This window comes from Mesoplodon bidens (assembly GCF_964165515.1).
Source record: "Mesoplodon bidens genome assembly, chromosome: 11".
Classification (NCBI taxonomy): Eukaryota; Metazoa; Chordata; class Mammalia; order Artiodactyla; family Ziphiidae; genus Mesoplodon; species Mesoplodon bidens.
In genome coordinates, this window is record NC_138167.1 from 96,620,934 (window position 1) to 96,648,103 (window position 27,170).

Here is a 27,170-nt window from a genome sequence, read left to right on the forward strand (position 1 = left end):
ACTAAGAAATGTCTCTGCCCGGACTCCTGAACAAATATATTCCAGAGGAGTATCATTAACCGAGCTGATACGGGAACTAAACAAACAGGGTGAATCAGCCTGAATTCACGAAGGCTGGCAACAAGTCCGTTTCTTTCTCTACTTCTCCACTTGTTTTTTCAGTGTACCTGATGACTAGAGACTGGTATGTCCTGATAGCAGAAAACAGGAAGCATATCAAAGCAAGAGGTTGTTTGTCTCCTGACCTGCCCCTGTACAACAAGAAACAGTTTTTGTTGACTTGGATACCCGTGCTATTAGGCAGCAAAGCAGAGGATGGCAGTTACAGGCGTCAGTACTAGGGATGATTTTTTTTTTTTTTAATCACTGAAGCAGGGCACCCCAGTGGCAATTGAAAGGGCTAGGACGTTTTTTTGTTTCCCTCCTGAATTGTACAAGTTTAATAGTAATGTTCGTCTTCTGGCCTAGAAAAAGAATCTTAACTGGAATGTGGACATTTTATTTGTCCTGTTGTATGTATTAATTTGAAATTGTACACACAGTGTTATCTCCTTTTGTTGTATTTTCTCCTGAGATATTATCTTGGATCTTACACTTGTCCATTCTTAGACCTTACATATGCATATCACTCTAGTAGGAAGATACTCTGCTCAGCTTAAACGTGTATTTTACTTGTTATATGAAATTTGTGGAGTATAAGAAAGTTTAATCTCTATTTTAATTAAGTTCAGAAATAGTTGGAATGTTTTTTCCCATGAGTGAGATTGATGAGAAAAATTAAAGCAAGCGATAGACTGTTTTTCAACCAAAAATATTTGGAACTTCAGTTTAAATTGGCGGAGGTTATGAAAGGTAGTATGGATTTAAAGAGACAGATGGATTTTCTCAACATCTAAAAGGTAGCTGACTAAGCTGCTAAACAGAAAAAAATGTGGAAAAGCCGTCTTTAAAAAATATATTTCCCAATGAAAAAAATTAATGTACAAAGAAAAAGGCTATTCCTAAAATCGTGAAGTGCTTCTATCTCCTAGAAATAAAACTAGGACATCCCTCTTCTCTTCTTTCTTGCACCCTTTCTGATGGCTACGCCAGGACTACGCTGGTGGGGATAACGTTTTCTGGGACTGTCAGCTAACAGTACAGAAATGATTGGCATTTGGTGTCTGTGTACATTTTCCTTTCAAAGGCCCACCCATAGGAGGTTTTCAATTACCAGTTAAATAAGTGAATACAAGAATGAATGAATGAGTAAACGGGAGACCTTGGTTGCTACTTTAACCTAAGCCTGACCCTTATTTATTATGTTTTGTGACCTTTAGCAAGTTACTTTACTCACGGCTCTGTATCTGTAAAGTCGAGTGAACGACACCTACCATGTAAGTACTTCATAAATGTTTATTGAATATTTGAATTAATCACTAGATTCAATTCAGATATACTAGATACAATTTTCTGGAGTCTGGCGTCTGGGGATCTGCCCCTTTAACAAAATCTGGTGGTGATACTTATGCACCCAAAGTTTGAAAACCACTCTTTGAAACTCTACTGTTTACTGGGCAGGGCACTGTGGTATATGCTGAAGGCAGTCGTAAAATAAATCAGACTGTCTCTGTCTTCAGTAGGTTTACATATAGTTAAAGGATAGATATAATGTGAACAAGCACAGAGGAAGGAGAGGTGGCTTTGAAGGACTCGTGAAACTTCTTAGGGATCTAGCAATTTTTAAGGGATGAAGTTTTTTTAAAAAAATGCCTAAATCAATATGTATTACATGGTAAATGCAGAACTATTAGTATTGTTATTTCTTACTAATCTGTTAAGGACAGGGTCTGTATTTTTCAGTAGCTCTTCTCCAGCCAATTTATACATTTCTTTGGGTGATTAGATTACCTTTTCTGAAAGATTTTTGTGATTTTTTACAATTTTGTCCTGTGATAGAGTTCTCACAGGCGTTTTTCTCTTTCTGTAGGCCAACTTATGCATTTTCTTATTTTTTAAAAAATATTTATTTTATTTTATTTTTTGGTTCCGTTGGGTCTTAGTTACGGCATGTGGGCTCTTCTTGTGGCACGCGGGCTTCTCTCTAGATGAGGCATGCGGGTTTTCTCTCTCTAGTTGTGGCGCGTGGGCTCCAGAGCGCATGGGCTCTGTAGTTTGCGGCACGGCGGGCTCTCTCGTTGACGCACGCGAGCTCAGTAGTTGTGGCATGCGGGCTTAGTTGCCCCGCGGCATGTGGGATCTTAGTTCCCTGACTAGGGATCGCAGTACGCATGCCCTGCATCGGAAGGCAGATTCTTTACCACTGGACCACCAGGGAAGTCCCTGTGCATTTTCTTATTTCCATTTTGTGACTCTGAAAATTTTTTCATGAAAATAAAATTCTAATACAAACTCACATTGTAGCCTGTTGAATCCTTGGACTCATTACATGATTTAAGAAAGCTCACTTTCGGGCTTCCCTGGTGGCGCAGTGGTTGAGAGTCCGCCTGCCGATGCAGGGGACACGGGTTCGTTCCCCCATCCGGGAAGATTCCCACATGCTGCGGAGCGGCTGGGCCCGTGAGCCATGGCCGCTGGGCCTGCGTGTCCGGATCCTGTGCTCCGCAACGGGAGAGGCCACGGCAGTGAGAGGCCCGCGTACCGCAAAAAAAAAAAAAAAAAAAGAAAGAAAACTCACTTTCTAAACTGTAGAAAAGAAATCCATTTAGTTAACTCTTGTTCAATCAGGTTTTTCTGGCTTGTGGATTATTCAGATTCTTTGCTCCACATTTACAGCTTTCTTTTTGTCTGTTGTTTTGCTTGTTAGGCATGAAAAGAGAAAGAGAAAGAAGCAGATCTGGTAAGATTTAGCATGGGAACTGATGGCTAAACTAAGGCTCAGCTTAGAGAATTCTGTTGATATTAGAGAGGGTGTCACAGTTTTATCTTATTAGCAAAGGTGTGACCTAGTGATCCTGGCACAGGATATTAGGATATCGAGCAGAGACTTTGACCTTTGATCCTGCTACTCATTTACTGTGTACCTTGTGCAAACCAATCAGTCTAATCGTGTAATAGGGAAAATACCTACATAATTTTGGATTCATGGTCCAAAGGGATGTCCTTAAAAGGAATTTAAAGAATTCACTGATTGTGATGACAATATTCTAGATACTAAACAAGAAACCTCAAAAAAATGTACCTTCTCTCCTAAGATATTGCTGAGCTGAAACTGGAAATGGGCTTTTTTCTCTCCCTTTTCAGTATTCGTGTAACAGTAACACTAGGTACTATATAAAATATTTTAGAATTAATGATTTTGTTCTTATAAATTTAAAGGACACTTTATACACATTTTATAGTGTGTAAAACTGTCACAGAACTTGACACAGAGGATTAATTAGCTAAATAATGCTGAAATGAGGACTAAAATAGTTTTTCTGATCTCCTGTTCACCAAAATGACATGCTCTAAATAAGAGCATTTTTGTTCTATTTATGGAAGTCTGATATACCTATAGTCTACTGTTATCATGTGTTTAATTTTTGTTTTTAATTCAAATGGGGCAGATGGTATGTTAAACAAAACCAAAGATTTAGGACTAAGCAGGAAACTTCTGAATCTTAAGGAGGAATTCTTGATGCGTTTGTAGCATAACAGAGTCCCACTTGCTAGCACAAACAGCCAAAAGTTTAAATTTTAAACTAAATTTAAATTGAGGAAAAGTAGAAAAGCACACTGATCAGATAGTCTTAAGATTTGGATTCACCACCTACTAAGTGACCTTGGATGTGTCATTTCCGCTTCTTTAGCCTCCACTTCTTAATCTACAAAATACACTATTACATAGTAATACCTCTCCTATTACTTGAGAGTGATTTTGAGGGTCAAAAATATGGTGGAAGTTTGTAACATGAGCTATAACAGTATTAGTGATTTATCACTAGTATAAAGCCATATGTAGCTGCTATATTATTAGCTCTTATATTGTTAGCAAATGAAATTGACTTTATCTTTTAGAGGTAAAATGACTTCAAAAGGAGGTTTTTAAAAAAGGTCTAAAATCCTTGAGATTAAAAGAATCCAAAAGTCATTTGTTGCCAGAATCAAAAGGGAGGTTTTAAATTCGGCTTCTAAATTATCAAAAGATAGAAGCAGGTAAAATGTGAAGCTTCTGTTCACAGATTTCACAACACACGGAAGGAATACTGAAGACAGAGGGGAGACAGGCTTTAGTGCAGACCTGGACACCTGGGAAAGCAAATAGTCTCCTGAGGTCTCTTCTACTATTGCAAGGTCCATGAGTATACAAGGTCTGATTGTATAATAGGTGCTCAATAAATATTTGTCGAATAAGTGAATGAATGAATGATAAGTAAATACAAATGCATCTACTTCTCCCTTGGCTGCTTCTCCTGTTGGAAGGCTTAATCTTTTAACATTGGAATTCCACAAGAAACATCTTAACCAAGTCATGTGTTTGGGCCAATCTGTTTCCAGGCTTGTTTGTGTTTTTCACATTCTTTTTTTGGCCTGCAATATTATTCTGTGACCTCTTTCCAGTAGGTCATTCAGTTGGGCCCCAAGGAAGTTAGTAAATTAAACTTGATTTGGAATGAAATACTTATAGGGTGTGTGGCTTGGATTGGAATCAAATTAGGTCTGGCTAATCTTATTTTGGTTTAATCTATGTGGGAAAGAATAGACATAGAGGAAAAACAAACAGAAAATAGTGGAAACTATTCTTGTATAATGATAAGCAGTTTTCGTAAGGAATAGTTCCGAGGGCCAAAACCTAAATTATTTTTATTAAAAGTTTGGGGACGAGATTCAGCAATGGAAAGATTCACTTCGCCAGTCGTCATAGCTGGTGTTTACTTTTCTAGCTTTCCCAAGCCAGAGACTCTCTAGGCTTTTAAAACATGGATACTCCATACACAAGGCATGTTACTTAATATAGTGCATGCTTTTTAATCTTCTCCAGGGCTCTGGAAATGGAAAAGCCCAATCTTTGGGAAACCTCAGCTACTAGGGAGGCAAAAAAAGTTTCTAGTCGAATCATCCAGACTCAATCTTGAATCTCTTATGCAGTTGTATGGTGAAGAAATGTTGAGAAGGTGCTCTCAATTCCTGCACTAGGAATTTCTTTAAAGCTGACTTTCCCCCCTTCCGTCATTTCCAACTTGCACTATATTGGACCACAGAAGACTTAACCTTGGCGCTCAGAGTTCAGGAAATCCCCTTTCCGAACTGGCTGAGAGCATTTGAATAAAATGGGAAACTTCTTCCAAGCTACCTGGGAAGGGGGACCGCAGGAAGGAGCAAGTGAAACCTTCAGAGTGAGAACCGTTTTGTTTGGAGCTCTGACTGGGGCCTGGGGAGTCTGAACGGGATTGTTTCTTGAAGAGAATTTCATGTGATTGCCTAATAGGTTCTTACAAAGGAGAGAATCAAGATGTACCATTTGGAGTTTCTGGACTGTAATAATATTTGTTCCTGACGATTGCATTTCCCCTCCCATGGAAGTCAGTATTTTGTTCATTTAATAAAGCAAATTAAGTTTTCACTTTAAAAAGGGGGAAGAGTGACTACATTATTTCTAACTTTTCATGTTTGACCTGCGGATTAAAGGGGTGAGTTAAGGTACTGAAACATGGGGGAGATGATATGGAATTTTTTCAGTGCTTGCTCCAGGGTTTTAAGTACCCTGTCTCCCCACTTAGTTGCCTGATGTTGTTGAAGGTTTCACTTGCCTGAGTAGAGGGTAATAATAATGGTTTTTTTCTGTCTAAAGGAGACGACTAGACCAAATGATTTTATACAGTTCTTTTAAGAACTCATAAATGATTCCAAAGCAGCAAATGAATTTTGGTTTTGGTTAATTTTCCAGGAGCAAATCTAGTTAGTGGCAATCTTCTAAAAGTATAAAGGACTTTTGGCTGCTTCAGCAATACTTAAGTATTTTAAAAATTATTTTGTTATGTGATATTTTCTGCATGTAAAATTATGCATATATGTACAATTATTCCCACACCTGTAAAATACATATTATACACTGTTGATATAGGTTTGAAAATAAGAAAATGAAGATCCCAGTACATACAGACCAGCTAAAGAAATAATATATTCTGTACTTTTTTACTGGAGTTACAGAGGTTTTAGAGTAAATGCTGCTCCCCCAGAAAGGGCACCATGATTTCATTTTCTGTTTTAGGAAAAAAGAGAGGGTTACCATTTCATTTGTTCGGTTCTGATTCTCCCTAATAACTAGCTTTTTTGTTTTTGCTTTTAGATATTGTATCTTAGAAATGTAAACTTATTGGCTCAGGCACTGTTGATAATGTTTTGCTTAAAGTAATTGTTGCTAATGGGAAAATGGTTAGATATGCTAATTCTAATAAATGATCTTTTTAAAGGGTTTATAAAAATATGGACAGACACATGCAGATGCCTTAAATCTTTTCTGAAACAAGGCGATGTATGAATAAGATTTTAAAGTGCTCACTTTGTTAGAGTTTAACAGGGAGAAATACACAGTTGCATGTCTAGTATAATCACAGCTACTCCTCATGGCGGGAAGAAGAATTAAACATTTGTCCATATCTCTGGGTGGTCGAGTTCTCTTTCCTCTTTTCACTGTCATATTTCCCAAGCTTTGAGCATATTTGTTCTTATAGTGGAAAAGTCTCTTTTACTTTCATGCAAATAGATGGACCGTTGCTGCAGTTTCCATGATGCCCAGGAGCGTCTTCTAGCTGCATGTCTAGTGTGCTGGTGCCACCTGGTGGTTCCTGCGGCTCACTACAGTGATCGAGGAGAAAGGAAAATCCTTAGGAAGGTGCGTATGTCCTCGGAGATGAGTTTTCGTAGTGTAGGAAGACGAGAGGGAAACATGTTTCACATACATGAAAGGTACGTTGTGCGTGCGTGTGTGTGAGAGAGAGCGAGAGAGCTTTCTAAGGGTTTGGGGGATTGTTTACTAGATGATATCTGTAGTAAAATTATATTTTATGACTAGGACTTGCAACCTGGCAAAGGAGCAGAGGAGAGATCTTGGTTTCAGTGCTGATAACAATAAACTCCTTAGTAAGGGCTTAAAATATATTTTGATACTTTCTATCGTCGCCTGTGTTTTAAAATGTATTCCCTTAACTTGTGCCTAGAAAGCTCTAGGTGGCTTGTTCAAGGTGCTTCTTTAAATTAAATCGCCTGCTGTGTTTACATGACTGTTTTTCTGTTTTCACATTATCATTCCAGACGACATTCCATTTGTTCAGTGCCTCAAACTATTTATATGGTCTGCTGCCCTGGAGTTATGCTGAGCTCCTGAAAGGAGTGTCTTACCTGGAACTTTGGCCTTCCTGTTGGAGCGTAAACAAGCCCAGTTCGGTAACTTGTCCGAGGAGCTCTCAGATCTTTCTTTTTAGGAATTTATTTAAATACATTTGATTTTGAAATGGTCTTTAAAGAGCCTGGATCCAGATGACTTAGATTGGTCATTTGGGCAAGCACTTATTTCTAGGATGATAGCGGAACAGTGTTTCCCAGCTCTCTTAAATACTGACAGCACCAGGCCTAAGGCAGACTTTTTTTTTACCCTTTGGAATCCCGCTTTGCCTTGAAGAATTATGACTGTGACTGAAACCACAGTTACAATCTCAGAGAGCTTGAAAGGTACAGAAAACAAGTTTACTGAGCACCCACTACAGGGCAGGCCTGGTACAAGGCTTTTTTTTTTTTTACCTGTATAGTCACATATAGCCGTGGGTAGTTTCTGTGAGGTATGTACTATACTCCTCATCCCACATTTGAGGAAACTGAGATCAGAGATGAAACAGCTACCCAGGGTCAGGCAGCTCGGAAACGGCAGAGCAGGCATTGAACTCAGGTGTCTCTGCGTCCCAGCTCCGTAGCCGATGCAGAGCAGACTGTCTTTCCAGGGCAGGTGTCTTTTCAGGCTCTTTATGGTCGGGGTGGTCTGAAAAGCGAAGGCAAGTCTGGCCCGCAGCAGCAGGAGGGCCTCCCTGCTGGGCGGCACGCCGCCGCCAGGCTCAGCGCCGCCTCTTCAGGAGACCGCATCTCCACTAGGGCATCTCCACTAGGGCATCTCCACTAGGGCATCTCCACTAGGGCTGGCAGAGCGTTCCGGGGAGCCTGGAGGCCCTTCGCCAGTACCTTCCAGTTCTCCCTCCAGGGTCCGTTCGGACTCGTCGCAGCGCAGTAGCCTCCTGACTCATCTCCCCGCTTCCATCCTTGCTGTCTCCAGCCTGCTCTGCACGCCGCACTTGGAGCAGCCTTTCTGAAGCGCACAGCAGATCTTGATGCCCCTGAGCTTTAACTCTTTCACAGGTTTCCTGTTATAATTTGGACAACGTCCAAATTCCTTAGCTTGGCTGGTTAGCCCCTTCTAGCCCAAACCTCCTGTCTCTCTGCTGCCCACCACAGACGCTGCTTCAGCTCGCGGGGCAATTCGCCGTTCCCCCGGCTGTGCCGTGCTTCCTCCCCGCAGCACCCAGCTGTTCTCCTGCTCCTTGAGCGTTGCCCACTCTCCCTCCTCTGCCCCTCTTCCTACTTATCTTTTTTTTTTTTTTTTGCGGTACGCGGGCCTCTCACCGCTACGGCCTCTCCCGTTGCGGCGCACAGGCTCCGGACGCGCAGGCTCAGCGGCCATGGCTCACGGGCCCAGCCGCTCCGCGGCACGTGGGATCTTCCCGGATCGGGGCACGAACCCGTGTCCCCTGCATCGGCAGGCGGACTCTCAACCACTGCGCCACCAGGGAAGCCCCTACTTATCTTTTATGGTTTCTGCTTAAAAGTTACTTCTTTCAGAAAGCGTTCATCAGACTGCCTTATAATTACTTCATTTTATTGAGATATAAAATTCACCCTTTTGGTTTTGTTCTGTTTTGTTTGTGGTGACAGCCACCCTTGTGGGTGTGAAGTTATAATTGACTTTTAACTGGCTTGTTTCCCTCATGACTAAACTCTCTGAAGGCAAAGTCTAGGCTAGATCTTGTTTATTTATTTATTTAAAAAATTATTGATTTATTTCATTTTATTTTTTGGCTGCATCGGGTCTTAGTTGCACGAGATTTTTGTTGTGGTGTGCAGGCTTCTCTCTAATTGTGGCCCGCGGGCTCCCGAGTGGGTGGGCTCTGTACTTGCAGCACGCAGGCTCTCCAGTTGCTCTCGCATGCTCGTTTGTGGCACGCGGGCTTAGTTGCCCCATGGCACGTGGGATCTTAGTTCCCCGACCAGGGATTGAACCCGCATCCCCTGCATTGGAAGGTGGATTCTTAACCACTGGACCGCCAGGGAAGTCCCTAGATCTTGTACTCCAGTGCCTAACACATTGAATAGGTGCTCGATTAATATCTGCAAAGCGGGTGAGAGGACCTAAATCTTACCTACTTGCTTTGCTTCTATAAATCCAGGAAAGATAGGGACTGGAATGGGAAAAGGTGTTCTGGCTGCCAGTCCACACACTCTTCACAAGGGTGCTGTAGGGTTTTAATAACCACACTAAGTAGATGACTCCATGGCTTTAATAGTCTTACCTGAGAAGCTCCCCACATGGAGAACGGCATGAGTGCTCATTTCACCAGCTCGGAATGGGGAAGAACATACTCAGCTCTGCTGGCGTTTTAATCTGTGATTCCGGGGAGTCTTTCTACTCCAAACACATCTTCTGAGGGCATGGGAACATGGCCTAATGAGAAAGCCATTCTCTCCAAGTGAAAGCGGAGAAGAAAACAGCAGAACTCAAGTTCCTTTCCTGGAAACAGACAGGACACATCGATTATACATTCAGAATAATATGGATTGAAGCCTGGTTGTCATGTTCTGAAACAACTCTATTTAGCCAAGTTACAGCTGGGATCTCACCTACTGTTTATCCTTTCCTAGCTATCTTTTTAGTTGTCCCCAAATCTTGGACCTGAAAGCAAAGAAGTGCTTGTTCCCTGATTTCCCGGGCTGGGCAACATCTTGTAAAGAAGGTACCTGTAAGAGCAAAGGCCATGACGCCTCCCTGGCAATGTTCATGCGGTGTGTGGGAGATGAGGGCAACAGGTGCCAGCTGTAAAACTCTTGAATCCATCTCCACCCTTGGTCAACATTCTACCTAGTTAGGTTTTGCTCCATTTTCTTCTATCTTTGTTCTTATGTACTTTTTTCTCTATTTGCCTGCTGTGAAGCACAATGTGGGCCCAACCCTGGGAGCTTCCTGTTGAAATGTCATCTTTAAATTTTGGGACTAGTTTTCAGCTCCCATATTCCCTTCAGTGCACGTGGATTTGCGGAGTTACAATCCCCACCTGACTCATTTCAATAAACTTCTCTATTTTATTTTTCCCCTCAAAAGCATAATATGGACTCATGATCCTTTGAGGGAAAAGAATAGGAAAAGAGAAGAGAGACCTTTGAGAAAGTCTTAGGTAAATAGTACTGACCTTGTGTAAAGAGTATTAATGTTATTATACAGCAGTGAAAACACAAAAGATAGGAAAAAAAAACATAGCAATCTTTGTCCAAATATGGCCCACTTGAACTCTGGATGGTATTTCAGCATGGTAGGAAAATTCCAGATATCCCTCTGGCTGCAAATGTTTCACCTTATCTGCCTTTGCTGATAAACTGAAGATGAGTTTGATCTCAGGAGGTCCTGGTTGTCGGAGGAAGTACAGCACCAATGTTGGGGCAGCGACATCCATGCCCGTGTTCTAGCCCTTACCTGATTCCTTTAATACTCCCTGATTTATCATTTCACCCAGACCTTCAGTCAGTGGGTTAGTTTGCATGGCTTCTTCAAATACTAATCTCAGAGAAGTCAGATACGAGCCTGTCCCCTGGGCCTAGAAGCACTAGTGGAACTCACAGGGAGGGGAATTCTGCCAAAAACGCCCAAAGCTTCTAGCAACTTCGTGTTTTTTGGCACATTAACTAGGACCAGATCTACTGGGTCCCAGTTCATACTCCCAGTGCCTCCAGCAGAGAGAAACATGTGGCTCCTGGTCCCCATGTTTGCACACATGACTAAGCTACTAATCACTTCTGACCAGTTGGGCAACCTTGCTTTTTGAGCAAGCCAAACACTTGTAACTTGAACATGGAAACAAAACAGAGCTTTGTACAAAAAAGGCTGTGCAGGATCCTTCAACTGTTCATTCCTTTGAAACGTTCCTTTTGCTCCTGAGGGCAGCATATGAGAGAAATTCCAGAATTCAGGCAGAAATTCAGAAGGACGAAAATGCAAGTTTAAGCTCTGGCTTTTGACCTGTGCTACACAGTTGAGCAAGACTGTTATAGATAGACCGGAAACTTTGGCCCAGGCAGCTCATGCTGTGCTGTGATGTGCATCTGGATGGATCCACCCCGAGGTTGTTTATTTACAATGAGAGTGGAAGGAAAAGTTCTGAAACATCCTGTCACAGGATGTGTGCCTGGGCCTGCCTGAACACTGCAGCCAGAGGAAACCGGGAGCCGTTTCTAGGGGATCGGTGACGACACTGCCCTCTAGTGGTGTGTCTGAGGCATAGATGAATAAACTGCAGGTGTAGCCAGTTCTCCGGAAGATTTACCCCAATAAACTCTCAGGTGGTGTGTGGGAAAGAGAAAGGAGGCGGAGGGAGAGGGAGGGAGAGAAAGAGACCAGAAAGGGAGAGGATGTTTGCCGACGGAGCTCATCTCTGAGGCTCTAGTGACTGGGCTACTGAGGTACACTTAGGGCCTCAGTGAAAACTTTCCCCCCCAGGGGTTCCAGCAAGTGATACTAGCGAAAAGTTTTGATTAAAATTTTAAACTAGGGCCCTGGGTTACTTTCCAGCCTCCAAAGCTTTGCACGAGCTTCTGCTGGCCCACGTTCCTTTCCAAGGTAAGTCCCTAACCAGGCTGAGCCGGGAACCAAGGTGCTGCAAATGCTCCTCTAGACCAAGCTCCCTCTCTGGCACCCTCCACCCTGTGTGTGTGTGTGTGTGTGTGTGTGTGTCTGTCTGTCTGTCTGTCTCACTCTCTCTCTCTCTCTCTCTCTGTCTCTCTCTCTCTGTGTCTCTGTCTCTCTCTCTGTGTGTCTGTCTGTCTGTCTAAGGCCTCCCTGTCGTCCCCCCAAATACTTCGGCTGTCCTGTGCACTTAGCTGCCTTCTGCCTTCCCACAGAACTGCGGCCCCATTCCTCAGGTGCCTTTGGGCAGGAATGTTTAGAGAGCTGTCTCAGCCCTTGGGGAATGCCAGGAATGCTGAGAATTTCAGGCATTTCACTTTTCAGACCCACGGGAAAGAAAGTTTGGCCTCAGGGAGGGGGAGGGGCCTTCTCGAAAACACCTCGGATCACAATGACCTCAGGCTAAGGAACTGGTTCTGAAGTCAGAGTCTCCTCTTGGAGTCCTTTCATGGACCTGGGAACTGACACATCGGGGCAAGGTGGTGACCTAAGCGCAGCAAAGGGCACTGGGGTGTGAGAGAACAAAGACCCCCATCCCACCCTCCAGCATTTAAGATGACTGGTTTTTCTAGGGGTGTGGGCAATAGAAGGAAGAAGACCTTTGAAGAGAAAATGATTGTAAACTAAAAGGAGCACTACTGAGTCTTAAGATTTCAATGACACTGTTTCAATAAATTGGGAGCGACACAAGGTATGGAATTAGGCTGAGACGCCATTAAGAGCGCTTACAGGGACTTCCCTGGCCGTCCAGTGGTTAAGACTGCGATTCCACTGCAGGGGGCACAGGTTCCATCCTTGGTCGGGGAACTAAGACACCGCATGCCGCGTTTACAATTCCGATGTAGGAATGGAAGCTGGCAATGCCTCCTCTTACCTGCCTGCTTCTGGTGAGGAGGTCTGTACTCACCTCTCCTTTCTGTAGGCTGTGGCAGCTTATCTGGCCAACACTGATTGCCCTTTGCTCCATTCTGTGTAGAAGGAGTCTGAATGCAGTTTCTCTCTTGGGGCACATGTGCTGGTTCCTCAGTGGGCTCTCCAGGCTACCCCTGGCCATGCTCCAAGTGGAGATCTCTCTCAGGTGCAATGTTCGCGTTTAGACCATGGTACGCTTAGCTGCCTGGGAAAGCGTGCCGGCTAAAGCCCAGTCACCTTCCTTGGATTCTGTCAGAGCCAAGTGGAACCCTTGTCTTCTTGCTGCTCCGAAGAGGGCAACACAGCCCGCCTTCTAGTGCTTCCTGTAAGCTTCAGCATCTCTCTTCTGCTCCCCCCCTCCGCTCTCGCAAGGATCAGGTTCTGTGCCAGACCAGTGACTTGCCAACTGTCAGCCCAGAGCCCATCCCCAGTCCTCAACTTAGTGGTAGTGGTAGGAAGCGACATTTCGGCCTCAGTTTTATTGTGCGGGGATCCCAGCTTGAAAACTAACCTTCTAAACAGTGAGAGGCGATGGAAGGGATGGTTGCCAGTCTGCAGGATGCGTTCCTCCCAGGGGTACCCCCTGTCTCTGTCCCCTTGTCTCTCTTGCGTCAAAGAAGTGCGTCTGCTGGCAGGTTGACTGTCTCCAGTTCCTGCATGAAGGCATCTGTCCCCTACACCCGTGAGCTCTTTAGACATGGAATATGGGTGGGATTTTGTTCATAGCTATAGAACTTCCTCAACAATTCTTGAGATCTAGCGGCGACAACGGTCTATTATGAGTCATATCCTGGTTCTCAGCTCTGGCTTCTGGAAGTGGGACCTGGGTCTTGATAGTTAAAAAAAAAAAATCAAAAAATCTAGTTCACAGTGAGGGATAGGAACTTGACCTGACCAGTGGAGGGCAGAACAGGATCCTGAGGGACAGCATAGAATTAATTCTCAATTGAGAGAGGGTAGTCTAGGAAAAATATAGTTCTTGAGCTGCCGCTAAAGAAAGCAGACTTTTGTAGAAGAAAGCAGGCTTGGGCTTCCCTGGTGGCGCAGTGGTTAAGAATCCGCCTGCCAATGCAGGGAACATGGGTTCGAGCCCTGGTCCGGGAAGATCCCACATGCCGCAGAGCAACTAAGTCCAGGAGCCACAACTACCGAGCCTGCGCTCTAGAGCCTGTGCGCCACAACTACTGAGTCCATGTGCCACGACTACTGAAGCCCGCACGCTGCAACAAGAGAAGCCACCGCGATGAGAAGCCCTCGCACCACAACGAAGAGTAGCCCCCGCTCACCGCAACTAGAGAAAGCCCACGTGCAGCAACGAAGACCCAACGCAGCCAAAAATAAATAAATAAAATAAATAACTAAAAAAAGAAGAAAGCAGGCTTGAAGGATGAAGAATTTGGGGGAGGGGATCCTAGAATAGCACTAGTTCCCCCCAAATTTTTCTTTCTAATCATTTTGTTTTTCTCACCATCAAATACCCAATCTCACTCCTTGAAAAAGATTTATTTTTTTTATGAATTTATTTATTTGTTTTTATTTTTGGCTGCGTTGGGTCTTCGTTCCTGTGCGCGGGCTTTCTCTAGTTGCGGCAAGCGGGGGCTACTCTTCATTGCGGTGCACAGGCTTATTGTCGTAGCTTCTCTTGTTGTGGAGCACAGGCTCTAGGCAGGCAAGCGGGCTCAGTGGTTGTGGTGCACGGGCTTAGTTGCTCCGCGGCATGTGGGATCTTCCCGGACCAGAGATCGAACCCGTGTCCCCTTCATTGGCAGGCGGATTCTTAACCACTGCGTCACCAGGGAAGCCCGATTTATTGGGTTTTTGCTCTTGAACTTTTTCTGAGCACTGTTGATTGGGCTATACAAGGCACTGTGCCTGAGGCCTTGTCCTAGACATGGTCCTTGCCCTATAATACAGCAGAGAGTAGGGATAGGAAGAGATTTCTGCAAATAGTTATCAGACAAAGCAGCCAGCTTCTTAGAAGAGGCTTAGCTCCTGCCTGTAGGAAGAACGATTGCTATTTTCTACTATGGTATTTGAAGTCCCTCTATTCAGATATCTAGCTTTTTCTTTTTTCTGGGCCTTTTTCTTCATCTGCTAAAATAGGGCCTAGTGCTTTATAGTAAGCCCACTGGGTAGGTGTTTGACCCCAAAGTCCAGAGGAAGAGTGGGAATACCTCTTTTTTGTGTCTCCTTTTTAGGAGTGAGAAAACTTTCTGCTTCTTTCCATGTCTCAGAGACCAAGATTGGCTCCTGTGTCCATTTTAAACCAACGACAGGCATGGGATTCTTGTGGGTGGATAGACTATTCATGTGGAGTAGAGATGATATTGGAGAGTCCACCACCAAGAGCACTTCACTCTGCTTATCTCTCTTACAGTACTTTTCACACCGTTTTTGTAGTATTCTCTTCACTTGTCTGTTTTCTCTAATAGGTCAAGGACCTTGTCTTATTGATCTTTTTCTCTCCATATTCTCCTGGAGTTTATAATCTGGTTAGAAATATAATATCCACCCACACATGAAGGATACACACACATAGACATTTTGAGTAGATTCATACCACACGTAGTGGCACAGTTTTTCCCCTGAACTTGGGCACCCTAAAGGAATCAGCATTATAAACGGCCGTTATAGCAAAGTCCACTGGAAATGCATTTCCACTTGGTAGATTAGCAGTAGATTTTCCAGTCTCTTCAGATCCCCTGAAGTTCTGTTGTGTCTCCAGCTGTATCTTCCTTTAGCTGCATAGTCGTGCGACGGTTGGTCAGTCCGCCATAGATGCAGTAATGTTGATGAGGATGTTCAGAAAGTCAGAGGACTTCTGAGTCTCTTACTAACTAAGGAAGTTTATTGTCTGTTTCCTTGGAGGTGCCTGGAGCTGCAATAAAGCAGGCATTTGAGGGTCTCCTGTGCTGCTCTTTCTTGCTCCATTTGGCAGGTACAGCACCGTCATCTGAACAGCTTTTCTCTGGTGTTAAAGATCACATCTGTTTGCCAGAGCACAGAATCAACAGAGAGAGACCACACTGGAATAAACAAGACACTGAACTCAGGGCAGCATGGTGGAGCTCTCAGTGGCTGAGCGAGTGTAGTGTACCTACAGCACTCAGGGCAGAGGGGAAAATATGCAACTATAAATTATGTGGAAGACATAGAAACAATTATTTATAAAATGCTTTTGGAAAGTAATTCAGGCAAGTGGGCTTAAAAGGAGTAGATGTAGATGCTACATGGAATGACATTAAATAAGTTAACTGTGTCCTAATTTACCAAATGGTAGCATAATTAACTAGTTTGGCGTGCCTGCTCCATTCATATCCCCTTTTTTTCAGGTGCAAACCTATAGCCCTGCTGAAAGGATGGTTTAGGTGGCCAGGTTTGTGCCATGGAACCCACACACCTGTCCCCCAAAGGTTGTTCCAGGGATGTGGAAACCTGACCTAAGCTGAAGTAATTAGATTTTCTTAGTTTCCTAATGACCCCAAAACAATGGTCAGGTGATGTTGAGTTAGGTCCAGTGTCCCAACTGGGTTTGGCTTTGAGGAGTAGAAAGCAAAAATTATAATTCCTTAACAAGATACAAAATCACTTTTTCCTCACATAAATATAGGCCGTCCAGGGCTCCCATGGCAAGGTATTTCATTGCCATCAGGGACTCAGGCTTCTTTTGTCCTATTGCTCTGACATCTTCAACATACACTTCTTACTATCGAGTGGTGTGCTGGTGAACTGATCCTCAGGGGTGGGGGTGACGGGTGGGAGTGGAAAGGCTTGATCTGTAACATTTGCCTGATTCCTATGTTGGAAACCTTCCCAGCATGGCCAATTTCAAGCTACCAGTGGTTTAATCACTAGTTTGCAAAATTCCTGAATGTTCAACAATCTGCTCCCCTGAGCCTGTGAGTCAGCTCTAGCATACCACTGCTTCTTCCTCATGGTCCAAAATGGCTGCCTCATTTCCAGCCATTAGAACTGCATTTCAACCAGTAGGAAAGAAGAAATCAAAAGGGAAGAGCAAACTCCCTCACTTTTAAGATACCTTCCAGAAGTTGTGCATAGCCCTTCCTCTTAAATCCCCTTGGACAGAACTTAATCACATGACCACATCTACTTGGGAAATATATTCTTTATTCTGGGTTTCCATGTACTCAGCTGAAATTTGGGTGTTCTGTTACTAAGGAAGAAGACGGGAATAAATTTGGGGGAAAATTAGCAGTCTCCGTCCCTATAAATTTCTAAGTTAATGAGGAGCCAGAAGCTCAAGTAAAAAAGAAGTTCATTTTCAGAGGGAGAAACATTGGAGTGGATTTACAGCAAGGATGATAAATATGTAGCTCCAGTTAGAGAGAGAATCGCTTCTTATTATTTAGGTTGTTAGGGTGACCAGGGATAATACCCTTTCCTTTCTCGCCTGAGTTGGAACCAGTTGAGGGTCAGATAAACAAGGCAGCTGGAAATAAAAGTGTCACCTTAATCTGTTTGGAGAACAACTTCAACCCTGCAGTAACAAGGGGCTCACTAACTTCACCCCAAAATAAACTTACCCACCTAGTCCAAGCAGAGTTGGAAAACTGCAGTGCTGCCCACCTCCCTGCCCTGGGCACCTGCCCTTGAACGCTCCCTACAGAAGCCTGCCTCCCCCCACAAAAAAGGAGAGTAAGGGGCTACACTGAGCATGTACTTCCTTCTCCCAAAGTCACCAGTCAGACAGTTAATTGAGATTGATCGAGGGGTAGGGAGAGAGGACAGGATATGTCCATCCATATTAAAACATGAGGAATAAGTGTCCCTTTCTACTACTTGTGACCTTTCACACCTGTTGAGGTTTAGCTAATCATCCTGCAATTGGGTTACATGAAATCTCTCTGAATCCTTACAGCTATCTCCATGTATTGAAACAAGCACAGATGGTTTCTCTTACAACAAAACAGTCCCTAACTAAGAAGTGTAATTAAAGGCTATCTTGTATGGGTCAGGCACTGAATGCTATAGGAGTTCACAAGAAAGTTTATAAGAGACGGTTGGAGTGGACAAGGGATTTTTCATGGAAGTGGTAAAACTTGAACTTGTTCTTAAAGTCTGGGCAGGATTTTAATAGGCTGAGGGAATGGAAGTGCTTCAGTTAAGGGGAATTTAGTGGAGGAAATGAACATAGGGGAATAGACATAGTATGGTCAACACACAGGGGTGAGGGGGTGGAATATTACGCAGCCATAAAAAAGAATGAAATGATGCCATTTGCAGCAATGTGGGTGGATGTAGAGATGATCATACTAAGTGAAGTAAGTCAGACAGAGAAAGACAAATATAATATGATATCACTTATATATGGAATCTAAAATATGATACAAATGAACTTATTTACAAAACAGAAATAGACTCACAGACATAGAAGACAAACTTATGGTTACCAAAGGTGATAGTGGTGGGGGGAAGGGGAGATAAATTAGGAGTTTGGGATTAACATATACACACTACTATATATAAAATAGGTAATCAACAAGGATCTACTGTATAGCACAGGGAACTATACTCAATATCTTATAATAGCCTATAATGGAAAATAATCTGAAATAGAATGTATATATATGTATATATAAACTGAATCGTTTTGGATGTACACTTGAAACTAACACAACATTGTAAATTAACTATACTTCAATTAAAAAATAAGACACGGGGAAAACCATAAAGCTTCTAGCAGCGGTACCTGTTGGAGAGCAGTGGGAAATCAAGTTAGAGAGATAGCTTGGGATCATGGTATGGACAACCCTAACAGAGGAGTAGCTGATGGAGATGGAAATTTGCAGCCGTTGAAGAAAAGCAAAACATGGTGTTTTCCCCAGATTATTCTAGAGGAGGAATTACTCCTTGAACTTTCAAAATTATTTATTTATTTATTATTAATTTTTTAAATTCTAGTTTTGGCTGCGTTGGGTCTTCGTTGCTGCCCGTGGGCTTTCTCTAGTTGCGGTGAGCGGCGGGCTTCTCTTGTTGCAGAGCATGGGCTCTAGGCGCACGGGCTTAGTTGCTCTGCGGCATGTGGGATCTTCCCGGACCAGGGCTCGAACCCGTGTCCCCTTTATTGGCAGGCGGATTCTTAACCACTGCGCCACCAGGGAAGTCCCCTCCTTGCACTTTTTAGTTGCATGGATGAACAGATTTCCTTTTTTGTTTAATCCAGTTAAAATAAATAGCCCTAATACATTCCACTTACAGGATATAGGGAAGTGGCTCTCAAACTTTTATGTGCCCGGAAGACTTGTTGACATACAGGTTGCTGGATCCTACCCCCCACAGTTTCTGACGCAGTAGATTTGTGGTGGGGCTCAAGAATGTTCAGTTTTAGAGGGTCCCAGGTGATGCTGCATTGCTGGTGTGGGGTTACACTTTGAGAATCACTCGGATGAATGCTGGCCTGGGATGAACCCTGTCTGGTTTTGAATGAGTGAATGAATGAATGGGAATGAATTCCCTAAATCGTAAAATGAGAGCTTAGATGACAGGATCTCTGAGGTTTTTTGAGTCTATGCTTCTAAACTACAGGATACCCCATTCATATTTTTTTCCCAATATAGTAAAAATTTCAGTGTTTATCGAGATTACTTTTACCCTGTGTGTGAATTCATTTTACATTCTACATGAAGGCTCATATCATTATATAGGTGGGAATCTGAAGGCATGTGACTGGACCTGAGATGCCTTCTCCAGAGAGAATACCCGCTTAACATGGGCCTCCCACACTTTCACACTCAAGAAAAGATAAAAGGAAAAATAAAGTAGCAGCTATCTCAAATAGTGTCCATACAACTTTAACAGGTAAAAAGGGAAGGGATGAGACTTCTTCTCTAAATGAAAATTGCCTTTGACCCAGCACCCGAAGCTTTGAAGAGCATTCACTCAAACTGCTAAAAATGTTCAGCCTTATGAAAATATTTACCTGATTCGTAATTGTCCAAAACAGCCAGCTGGATGTCTGGTCCAAGGGGTCAGAGGCTTCCTAGCTCAAACTCAACACAGAAGACCATGGCAGGCTGATCCAGCCACAGGTGGAGGGACATTTGTCAACATCAGCAGCAGCAAAGCTCTCCCTGCTCTAAGCGGCGTTGGCTGAGTGAAGGTGGCCTGAGCAGCGACAGCTGTGGGCAGCCATGTGGGCTACCCAGACTGGGGGTTTCCAGAGCTGCACCGTGAGTGATCTTTACATGCAGCCCCACATCAGGGAGACGAGGGAGGTGATGTGTCCAAGGCAACCAGATGACGGGAGCATGCAGCCCTTGGCAGAAGAGGCGAGATTCTGAGGGGTCAGCAGGATGTTGAAGTTTCTTCTCTTTTTCAAGTAAGATGGGATTTGTGGTTCCAGCAAATGAGGAAGTGGTTACCCTCTTTGCTGAGAACTGTCCCACATGATATTAGCTGTGGGTGAATTCTCCTGTGATCAGGAATTCTCCCATGATAAGTTAGTAAATGTAGAAAATTTAAAACCCTTGAGTCTCTTTCCTGAGCCGGGAGAACCTGACCCTTGTTGAGTGGGGTTTATCAGCAAATTGGAAACATGAAGTGGGGCAGAAGACGGCCACGCCTACCCACTCAGTCTCCTCTGACTCAGGCAGGACTCGGCAACATTGACTTCGCCACTGGAGAGTACTTTTATCTTATTTTTAAATTTTTATTTATTTATTTTGGATAGGATTTTAAATGATCTACGCACTGTGACTTCTGTTTTGGGAGCTGGGCTAACTTTAGGGCTAGCTTACTTTACAGCCAGTTCACGCTCCACTCTCTCTTCTTCTTAGTCTTTATTCTCTTATGTTCTGGGCATCCATTTCTATTTCCGTCCATTATATCGTGAATTGCTTTGTGGCTGGGCTGTTTCTTACTATTCATTATATTCTACACAGTGAATGTCCATCATGAATATTCTCAGTCCATATATATATTCTAAATCTGAGCCCTGGGGCTTGTCAGCAGAGTTTCTAATCCCTGAGGTCAGGGTTTTCCAGAGGGGAGAGAGAGGTAAGTTAGAAACCAAGCTGCCAATAGAATGCTTTCAACCCCCCACCCCCACCCCTTACTCATTTTGATCCATTGCTTCACAACGTCTTTTAACCTCAACTGCTGACAGATACTTATTTATCCTTGAGAACCAAGCTCAGTCATTGCCTCCTTTGTGAAACTTTCCCTTTTCTTGGGTATCAATCTGTCCTTTAAATAATCTTGTAATTATTTCATGAATGAAAATGAATTGTTTGCATGTTTGTGAACTATGAACTAATTGAAGGAAGGGCTTAGTTTTGAAGTTTTTAAGTGAATTTATTTAGTCACACAGTAGGCTAAGTTGGCAGCTGCTGTCTGTACAATTTCATGGGTTCAGGAAAAATTCCTCATCTCCCTACATGTTCTCTTGTTCTTGAAAACATAGTCTAATTCAAAGCTTTGATCCCTATTTGTAGCTCCTGGAGAAAGGTCATTCTGGAAGCTTCTAGCAGAGGTTTATTTTAGTGCTAAGGAATTCAGACCTCTTCTTTAGAGGCTGTTTTGATAGGGAAAGAACTTGAGAGCAAAACAGGGACAGGAGCGTGGGGGTGTGTGGAGATGAAGTGTTTATCTTGGGTCACCAAAGATAAACTCTGCCTAGTTTCTAATTTCACTGAGGGTTGAAGCCTTCTAATGAGTTAGTCCAGTGAAAAACCAAGTGTAAAGTGGAGCCCAGATTTGACGTCTTGAAGCTGGAGAAGGGGCAATTGATATTATTACCATCAATCATAGATTAAAACTCAGTCTGAAATGGCTTTAAAATCCTTAGATGGCAAAGTGGTGGAAGCCTGGCAGCTCTTTGTGTTGAGTGTTGCTCTGTTACCAGAAACCATGTTAAGTTTTGATGCTTTGGAGACCGCAAGTTGCAGTGTATTAAATCCTAAGAAATGTTAAAATATTTCTAGACTTTTCTGGGAGAGATGATTAACTTCTTTTCTGCACCTGTTCTCCTGGAAGCTGGGCCAATTGGACATTGATTAGGTCTTGTTTTGATGTTGCTCATAACGACTGGCAGCTTCATGAAGGATCTTTTCCCCTAGGCAAGGCTTGAGGGATACCAGTTACTGAAAGACATTCTTTTCCTTTTTTTTTTTTTGCTGTACGGGGGCCTCTCACTGTTGTGGCCTCTCCCGTTGCGGAGCACAGGCTCCGGACGCGCAGGCTCAGCGGCCATGACTCACGAGCCCAGCCGCTCCGCGGCATGTGGGATCCTCCCGGACCGGGGCACGAACCCGTGTCCCCTGCATCGGCAGGCGGACCCCCAACCACTGCGCCACCAGGGAAGCCCTCTTTTCCTTTTAAGAAAAGTCAGTGCTGCCTCTGCTAGTTTCCATGGCTGCATTCTATGCATCTGGATACAGGAAATCATTTGCTTTTAATCATCTCATTTCGGGGTCTGACCAGAATGAACTTTGTGGTCTGTATTTGTAATTTTTATACACGTCATGGTGTCTACGGAGAGAGATGCATCATTTAGAAAAGAACATTGCTGAACAGTTGCAAACCTGCGATGGAAATAAAAGAGGTGGGAAGATGGGCAAGGAAGCAAGTAAATCATCAAACACTGATAGGCCCGGGATTCATATTTAATTTTTAGAGATTACCATATCGAATATAAATAAGAATAAAACACACTTCGTTAATCTGATGTTTTGTGCATGTTTTTACAGGCTGTACTCTTGATGCCTGGTTTCCCCAGTTTTCTCAGTGGTCACGTAGGTGACACACCTATCCTGAGTTGCCTGCCTTCCCCGTTTTTCCACAGAGTGGAGCTGTAACTGCACCGAGACGAAGCAAGCAGAATTCCAAAGATCAAAGATTGAGTGAATGATAGTAAGAAAGACCACAAGTGTCTGTTTATCAATTGACAGGCGAGGGGAAATAACTCATCAGGTTTCGTTTGAAGATCTCAGGGTGTGGAAATTAGACTTTTAGATCTTAATCTAGTGAGAATGAAAGACAAACTACCTCTAGTGTCTGCTCATGACAAGTCATTTCTTTACTCTGGATACGAATCTTATCCACAGCGGTCTGAAATATTCCTTTCAAAGAGATAAGTTGTTTGTTTTTCAAATGACGGCACCTCACAGGTGTGCTCATTCTCGCCGGACGCTAGCATGTGGTACGTGGAAAAGAAGATCCTGTTTTTGGTGGTACTCAGTTAGTTGGCACATATTTATTGATGCATGCTTTGTGCCAGGAAATGTTCTAGTCCATGTGGGTAGAGCAGAGAACTTAAACAGATGAGTCCCTGACCTTAAGGAGCTTCCAACTGTAGTGGAAGGAGACAGATAATAAAATCTAACCTTGAAAGAATAAAATAGGGTCATGGGTTAGAGAGTGGCCTAAATTGGTCAGGATGCTCAAAGATGTCAAATTGGTCGTGACATCTGAACTGAGGTCGGAATGTTGGGAAGAAAGCAGCCATTTGACAATTTTGAGGGAGTTGGGGCTGAGCTCAGCATGTTGGATAGAAACGAGGCCAGTGGATTGGGACGTGATGAACGAGGGAGAAGGGAGGATGAGATGGGAGAAGGAGGCAAGGTTGGGTACGAAAAGCTTTAGAGGCCACGGTGAGAAGTTTGGAGTTTACTCATGGTGCAGAGAGAAGTCATTGAGTGTTTGATGCAGGAAAGGGACGTGGGCTGATGTAATTAGAGTAGACAGTTTGGCTGCTGTGGAGAAACAGTTTGGCTGCTGTGGACAAACGGGACAAGTGTGGTGGAGATGGAGACCTGTTAGTGGGCTTACACTAGGGTGGTAGCAGTGGGGGGAGGCGAAGATGGTCAGTTTAGAGATATTTATGTATTATAGTCAGAGCTATCAGGGCTTATAGATGGACTGGCTGTAGAGTATCAGAGAGAAGAATCACAGGCGGCTGCTAAGTTTTTGACCTGCGCAGCGAGTAAGTGGTAGTGCTGTTGGCTAAGGCTTCTGGTGGTGTTGGGGATTTGACAGGGAAATGATTCTCTACAGAGTTCTTTTCATATCTCTGTAAAATAATGAGTCATTTTGCACCAAGCTACTCCATTGATGTAATGAGAGAGCTGCATTAATACTTCTAGCCTATAGGGGGCGCTTTCAGGTGTTAGGTTGTTTCCTAGTACTCAGTGGCCTACGATGTATGGCCTGGGTGAAGCATCAATACCAGTAACATGTGATTTCTGTAGTTAGGTTTTTCCCTCCAGTCTAAAATGGTACTAAGGAAGGGAGTTGGAACTCGAATTAATTCTCTAGGCAATAGAGGACTACATTACAATTTTATTTTCAATCAAATGGTTTGCTTATTGGCTCCAGGGGCTTTTGGAATGTTAAGTGAGTGATAAAAATTAGCTTTGAGGATAAGAAAGTAAATAGAAGTAAATTCCTCACATTCTTGGGGCCAAAAACCCCCACTGAAAAGAGCAACCAGAACTAAAATGCCCGATTTTGTTGGGCTATCAGAGATAATAGATAGATAGATATTCTTTTTTTACTGTGAATATTTGCTGTGTGGGGGGGAATATATATAATATGCCTATATCCACAGGAAAAAAATTTATCTATCTGTCTCCTTCCCTGCCCCCTTCCTGTGAATATGAGATAGCAGGAACAGTCACAATTTTGAATCAAAACAACTGAACAGAATCTTGTAAGAATAATGTCTCCTTCTTCCATTTGTTTCTTCTTTCACTTTTTCAGTTTTTCCGTCAGTCTACAAGCATCTACTGTATTTTAAGGACTCTCTTAGCCTCTGTGGATACAAAGACATAGTCTATTGTTACTTACTATCAGTTACTATGCATGCTTGATGGATCCCAGATGGAGAATTTTGTTCCAGATCCTGAAAGGGGGGTAGACAGCATGTTAAGGGGGTTATCTTGAAGGCAGTGGGAACCATTGAAGGCTTCTACACGTGGGAGAGACTTGATCTAGCTTTGCAGATTAGAAAGATTGCTATAGCAACAATACAAAGATGAAAAGTAAATTAGTAGGTGTACTCATCACCTGCCCACAGATCTTTGCCCTCCCTCCCAGGTCACTCCATGTATATAGGCTTGTGACTTTCCACCATTAATTAGTGTATTCTGTGCCTCTTAGGAAAGACAGATTCAGAATATGTGCCGACTTGAAATTCTCTGCTTTCAAAGGAGCTTACTGCATTTCAGTGGTTCCCGTGGTGTCAATAAATGCATCAGTAGAGTTAAATCCAATATAATAACCAGCAGTGGTTTGAAACACTCTTTTGAAATGTCCTGGGGCTGGAATACATAATGAATCATTATTATGAAGTGGTAGGTCCCTGGGGAGTATGACCTTCGGACCAGCCAGAGATGGGATGAAAGGCATTTCTGGTTCCTGTGGCTGTGTGAGGAGAAGCACCTGTAATAATCCAGCCACATCTCAGCGTCCGCGACAGGGGACAGAGCGGCTGCCTCTCCCATGTCTACTGTACCTTCCCAGTTCTTAGTTACTATGCTGCGTATCATCTAAACCCTACTGAGTTTTCCTCTTTGGCTCTAATGAACATTTTTCTCCAGAAGTTGTTGACCACTGTCCCTCCCACAGAGTTGTTAACAAATCTTACAAGTTCAAGGCCAGGAATGACAAACCATGTTCAAGCAGAGCTGAAAAAAATATGAGAGTCAAGTGACCATGAGTTCGCAATATTTTTGTTTTTGTTAACCTACAAAACACCCTGACATGCTTGCAGGCTATTGGGATACTAGAGGACTAAGATCTTAGCTTTTGGAAGCTGGGAGTTAAGCTTTAGTATTGAAGGGATCTGTTCAGATTTCAGGTCTGGAAAAATCTAGAGAATTCAGAGAGACCTCACCAAGAGAATTTTAAAAAAATAGGCTGAAGGGGCTTCCCTGGTGGCGCAGCGGTTGAGAGTCCGCCTGCCAATGCAGGGGATACGGGTTCGTGCCCCGGTCCGGGAAGATCCCACATGCCGTGGAGCGGCTGGGCCCGTGAGCCATGGCCGCTGAGCCTGTGCATCCGGAGCCTGTGCTCCGCAACGGGAGAGGCCACAACAGTGAGAGGCCCACGTACCACAAAAAAAAAAAAAAAAAAATAGGCTGAAGGTAAAGATAGTGGGAAGAGTATGGCTTTGAGTAACAGAGGACATGATGGCTTGTGAAGGACAGTGTTCTCTGGGAGGCGAGCATGATGAGTGGAAGAAGAGGCAATGGTTGAGGCAGGTCTCTTCTGATTCTTTTTCAACATCTCTGTGAGGTAGGTTTTGAGACTCCCACAGTATATACTATTTCCATTTGCAAAACGAATCGAATTTGAAGTGAGGTGAGTGATTCAGCTTAGAAGCATGTGCTTAATAGATGTACTGTAGTCCCAGGAAGAACACAAGCTTTCCAGCTAGATCTGCTTTGGAATTCTGACTAGGCTGCTTGGTGGATTTGTGTGATCCTGTTTAAATTACTTCATTTTCTCATCTGTACAATTGACCTAGGGAAGCCAGGGCTGTTACTGAAAGACTAAGTGAGTGACTGTATGGGAAGCACCCACACACGTTAGCTTTTCACTAAATGGAAACTATTATTATGACAAAGTTACAGAAGAAGGTTGTAAAATCTTTATTTTCTGAAGATATTGAAAAACCAGACAGATTTTCATGAAATTGTAATATTAAGTGTGGTCCTGGAAGAGAGGATTTGAAAACCTTCCCTACACTCCCAACAAATACATCTTTTTTTGTTTTTTTCCTCAATGCAAAATAATGTGGTGTTGATACAATGATTCAAAATATTTACTAGTATATAAAATAACACTGTACTGCCTCTAATTCTATGCCCCGAGGTGGTCACCATGAACAGTTTGACCTATACCCTTTTATATCTTTCCCTGGTTACATGAAAAAAATAAAAATAAACATACACATATACATATACACTTTTTTTAATAAAATGGAATTATATTGTGCACATATTTCTGCAACTTTTTTTTTAGATAACAATGTATCATGAACATCTTTCTATGATAATTCATGGAATTCTATCTAGTTTTTATTTTATTTTTGTTTAAATAGCTGTATAGGGGGCTTCCCTGGTGGCACAGTGGTTGAGAGTCCGCCTGCCAATGCAGGGGACACAGGTTCGTGCCCCGGTCCAGGAAGATCCCACATGCCGCAGAGCGGCTAGGCCTGTGAGCCATGGCCGCTGAGCCTGCGCGTCCGGAGCCTGTGCTCCGCAACGGGAGAGGCCACAGCAGTGAGAGGCCCGTGTACCGAAAAAAAAAAAAAAAAAAAATGTGGTGAATAGCTGTATAGTATTCCCTAGTGTGGTGACGTCGTTATTTGTTCAATCAA